Source organism: Hemitrygon akajei, chromosome 11, assembly GCF_048418815.1.
Source record: "Hemitrygon akajei chromosome 11, sHemAka1.3, whole genome shotgun sequence".
Lineage (NCBI taxonomy): Eukaryota > Metazoa > Chordata > Chondrichthyes > Myliobatiformes > Dasyatidae > Hemitrygon > Hemitrygon akajei.
In genome coordinates, this window is record NC_133134.1 from 88,572,100 (window position 1) to 88,577,635 (window position 5,536).

Below are 5,536 nucleotides of genomic sequence, written 5' to 3' on the forward strand. Positions count from 1 at the left end.
TGGAATGGCTTTGTCTACTAAGTTGGTCTTGCTTGTTCATCCTGTATTATTATATCTGTGAGGTTACTATGGATTGTCCTATCTATAATAACTGATCGGGCATAATACAATTTGTGGTAATCTGGCTGTAAAACTGCATCAGGCTTATACTTATAGGAAGGTATGCTTTCTTATATTAGTTTGTACTTGAAAGCAAGATTTTGATGAATGATGTTCGCCACTTGATTGTGCCTGTGTAAATAATCAGATAAAGCTAACCTACTGCAGGATCTTGCAATGTGTTGGATTGTTTCTTGTTTTTCTCGGCATTTCTACATTTGTCATCTTGAATTTGTTGGCCTTTCATCAAATATTTTTGATAATTTTGTTTTAACCACCTAGTCATGTATTGCAACAAGGAACCCTTCTGTACCTAGGAAGAAGTCCAACTCTGAGCCAGGCGCTTGACCCTTCTTTGTCGACATCTAGTCTGCTCAAATTTTGGGGATGACGTCCATGGAATGTCAGGCTCTTCCATTGTTTAACCTTCTCTTAATAGTACTCATTCAGGGTTCTGCTCTCACTTAAATTTAGCGGTGTGTACTTCTTATCAGAAGATGGAGTGCTGTTCTCTGTTTTCGTAGGCAAACAATGACAAAAGCTCATTAGCTTCCATCTTTTCAGATGCAATTGCTCAGGTGAATGGAAACACGCTGCGAGCAGGGTTCGAACCTGCGAGGAGAAACTCCATTGGACTTCGAATCCAACGCCTTAACCACTCGGCCATCGCAGCACCTGTTAGAAATTGTAATGGATGTCATATATAATGGTGGCGATGACTCTTATAACGGTGAACACAGGTAATTATAAGTAATTTTATGTTTTAATTCAGCGTAGTTAAATCCAAAACTATTTTCAAAATGAAACTTGAAGAATGTTCATGAAAGTGAAAGGTGAAAGAATATCAGAAAATTTGCAGTGACTATTGGATAATTGCATTTCCAGAAATTAAACAGCAATTCATTCACGGGAATGCTAACAGAACACTGTGAAGTACATACTCAACAAGTCAAGTCAAGTCACTTTTATTGTCATTTCGACCATAACTGCTGGTACAGTACATAGTAAAAATGAGACAACGTTTTTCAGGACCATGTTTTTACATGACACAGTACAAAAAACTAGACTGAACTACACAAAAAAAAACAACACGAGAAAATTACACTAGACTACAGACCTACATAGGACTGTGTAAAGTGCACAAAAACAGTGCAGGCATTACAATAAATAATAAACAGGACAAAAGGGCAAGTCATCAGTCCAGGCTTCGGGTATTGAGGAGTCTGATAGCTTGGGGGAAGAAACTGTTACGTAGTCTGGCCGTGGGAGCTCGAATGCTTCGGAGCCTTTTCCCAGATGGCAGGAGGGAAAAGAGATTGAATGAGGGGTGCATGGGGTCCTTCATAATGCTGTTTCCTTTGCGGATGCAGCGTGTAGTGTAAATGTCTGTAATGGCAGGAAGAGAGACCCCGATGATCTCAGCTGACCTCACTATCCGCTGCAGGGTCTTATGATCCGAGATGGTGCAATTTCCGAAGCAGGCAGTGATGCAGCTGCTCAGGACGCTCTCAATACAACCGCTGTAGAATGTGATGAGGATGGGGGGTGGGAGATGGACTTTCCTCAGCCTTCGCAGAAAGTAGAGTCGCTGCTGAGCTTTCTTTGCTATGGAGCTGGTGTTGAGGGACCAGGTGAGATTCTCCACCAGGTGAACACCAAGAAATTTGGTGCTCTTAACGATCTCTAACGAGGAGCCGTTGAACGTTCAGCGGGGAGTGGTCGCTCCGTGCCCTCTGAAGTCAACAACTATCTCTTTTGTTTTGTTTACATTAAGAGACAGGTTGTTGGGTCCGTACCAGTCCGTTAGCCGCTGCACCTCCTCTCTGTAAGCTGACTCGTCATTCTTGCTGATGAGACCAACCACCGTCGTGTCATCGGCGAACTTGATGATATGGTTCGAGCTGTGTGTTGCAGCACAGTCGTGGGTCAGCAGAGTGAACAGCAGTGGACTGAGCACACAGCCCTGGGGCGCCTCCGTGCTCAGTGTGATGGTGTTGGAGATGCTGCTCCCGATCTGGACTGACTGAGGTCTCCCAGTCAGGAAGTCTAGGATCCAGTTGCAGAGGGAGGTGTTCAGGTCCAGTAGGCTCCTTTCCAATCAGTTTCTGAGGGATGATTGTGTTGAATGCTGAACTGAAGTCTATGAACAGCATCCGAACGTATGTGTCTTTTTTGTCCAGGTGGGTTAGGGCCAGGTGGAGGGTGGTGGCAATGGCGTCATCTGTTGAGCGGTTGGGACGGTACGCAAACTGCAGGGGGTCCAGTGAGGGGGGCAGCAGGGTATTGACATGCCTCATGACAAGCCTCTCGAAACACTTCATGATGATGGATGTAAGTGCAACGGGAAGGTAGTCATTTAGGCAGGACACTGACGACTTCTTCAGCACAGGGATGGTGGCGGCCTTGAAGCACGTTGGAATGGTGGCGCTGCTCAGGGAAATGTTGAAGATATCAGTGAGAACATCTGCTAGCTGGTCTGCACATCTTCTGAGCACTCTAACAGGAATGTTGTCTGGTCCAGCAGCCTTCCGTGGGTTGACCCTGCACAGGGTTCTTCTCACATTGGCCATGGTGAGACACGGCACATGGTCATTTGTAGGAGGGGTGGACTTCCTCGCCACCACGTCATTTTCCGCCTCAAACCGGGCGTAGAAGCTATTCAGGGAGGGAGGCATCACCTGCACAGTCAGGTAATGTCCTGGATGCCCTTCCACATGCGCCGCGTGTCACCGCTGTCCTGGAAGTGGCTGTAGATTAGCTGGGCGTGTGCACTCTTTGCCCCTCTGATGGCTCAGGACAGTTTGGCCCTTGCTGTTGATAGAGCTGTCTTGTCGCCTGATCTGAAAGCGGAGTATCGGGTCCTCAGCAGCGCACGCACCTCCGCGGTCATCCATGGCTTCTGGTTGGCACGTATAGTGATGGTCTTGGACAGAGTAACATCATTAATGCACTTGCTGATGTAGCTGGTCACTGATGCTGTGTACTCCTCTCAGTTGGTAGAGTCGCCATCAGTTGCAGCCTCCCTGAACATGTGCCAGTCAGTGTGCTCAAAGCAGTCTTGAAGAGCAGAGATAGTTCCTGCTGTCCAGGTTTTCACCTGCTTCTGAACTGCTCTGTGGCGCCTGACGAGCGGTCTGTATGCTGGAATTAGCATAACAGAGATGTGGTCTGAGTAACCGAGGTGGGGGCGGGCTCTGCCCGGTACGCGTCGGGGATGTTTGTATAAGCAAGGTCCAATGCGTTCTCCCCTCTTGTTGCAAAGTCCACATACTGATGGAATTTGGGGAGCACTGACGTAAGGTTCGCGTGGTTAAAATCACCGGCGACAATAAACAGTCCATCAGGGTGTGCGTTCTGCAGTTTGCTAATAGCCCCATACAGTTCACAGAGCGCCTCCTTAGCATTAGCTTTAGCAACACTGCACGGCAGGGATGATTTGTTGGTCCTTTTACATCAATGACGGAATTTGTCGAACTCACACGTAGAAACAATTAGCTCTATCTGTTGTCTGTTAACCTATACTTATTCATTCAGCCATGAAAAGAGGAAGAACGTTCCAGGCCACAGATACAGATCTGCTATGGACAGGGGGACGGAATTCGCATCTTCATCAAGCTGCCATGACATAAAAAGATCTTTGAAAATGATGGCGAAATATCCGGTTTGTTTTCCCGAAATTTGGCGTCCTTCAGGTGTTCAACTGTCGATCCTCTTGGCAGAGCAGCTGTGCGCCGTGTCGTTTTGAAGAAGCTCTATAAATCGGTGAGGTGCTCCGAAACCTCGGAAGTACTGTGGAATGGTGCAGGAGAGTATGTGTTGCAAAACCACGGCAACAGTGCTCCAAGAATGGGAAGACTCATCGTTTAGGGAAGTTGATGAAGCAACACTCAACAGACATTTTCCCCCTCTGCCTGGTTGTATTCTGCCCGGCAAGCAAGTGGAAAACATTTCATCAAACTCCGGATCTGTACCTCCAGTGCCGCAAAGACGTTGTGTATTGAGAGTTGGATGGTTCGTCACTGCAAGTTGCACTTCTAAATACCTATCGCAGATGGCGACTATCGGGACGTTTCTGTTGGTCAGACTGCAATGGTTCTACATTTGTCCGCATTAATGTGTATCATTGCCAGGATACAGGTTGGTTGGTCCTAAATTGATAGACTGCAGAGATTCTGCCGTATATCAATGACAGCAGCACTGATGGTGAAAACGCTGTTTTCCTGTTTATATATTTAATTATCATAATTACAATCCTTCTGGTCTCCTCTCATCAGTAGCACGGTCGCTCCGGCAAAAGTAGTTCTGAATAACCTTGTTTCCCACACACTGTCTCTCCAAGGACAATGCCCCTCCAACATTTCCCTTTCTCAGATACTAAATCTCTGCAGGTCAAATTCTGCTGGAAGCTAATTCATCTTCATCCATACAAACTCCTATCCCACTCCGGGAAACGCCACTACACCAGCTCGATCATTGACATTGCAATCAGGACTACTGCGCCGCAAATCAACAAGAATCAAATTGGTCAATCGGAGTTTTTTTTTACGATGGTGCATGAACAGTGGGTGCAATTACCTCGTGTTTAGCGGACAGGAAAAATCAGATAGCAAGAACCAACACCGATTAAATTGCCTTCCGCGGGATCCGGATATTGATGCTATGAACGGGACCAACCCCGTTCAAATAGATAGAAAAGTAAATAAATAAGACCGAGTCCTTGAAAGTAATACATGGGTTGTGGAAACAGTTTAGAGCTGAGGTGTGAAGTTATCCACCGTGTTTCAGGAGCCTGAGATTGAATGTTGATAACTGTTCCCGATCCTTGTGTTGCAGTGCTTCATATTAATATAGAACAAGATGGAAGAATAGCTTAAAGTCAATGTTGAGGGAATACGGTAGTTATTGACGTATATCATAATTTGGCACACAAAACGAATTAGAAGTTTGCATTAACGAGCAGGTGTACAGGTGTGCCTAATAAAATGGCCACTAAGTGTACAGACTCATACATATACACCCAGATGCATTACATTACATAACATTTAGCGCCATCTTTTCGTGCACGCACATCAGAAGATATACCAGTGCACACTGAAAACGTGCATAACAAAGATCGAAGTTAATTTATTATTGAAGTACATATATGCCCATTAGTGGAAGGTATTGTAAGGGACCGATATATGACTATTTGGATAGACGGGATTGTCAGCATGCCCTCCAGGGTGATAGATCGTGGTTAACCAATCTCACAGAATTTCTTCAAGGACGTTAGTAGGAAATTTGAAGGCAAAGCAGTGGATGTTGACTACAGGGACTTTAGCAAGGCGTTTGAATTCAATTGAATTGACTTTATTATTTACATTCTTCAAATACATGAGGACTAAAGATCTTGACATATGTCTCCGTTCAAATGTGCAATGTGCAATTTATAATAAAT

General features: G+C 45.4%; 1 non-coding gene across 1 annotated transcript; it reads right to left on the reverse strand.

Annotated features, from left to right (window-relative positions):
* Window positions 1-690: 690 nt before the first annotated feature.
* On the reverse strand, window positions 691-772 carry trnas-cga (transfer RNA serine (anticodon CGA)). The gene has a single exon. It is a non-coding gene; the product is annotated as a tRNA-Ser (tRNA).
* Between the last annotated feature and the right edge of the window lie 4,764 nt (window positions 773-5,536).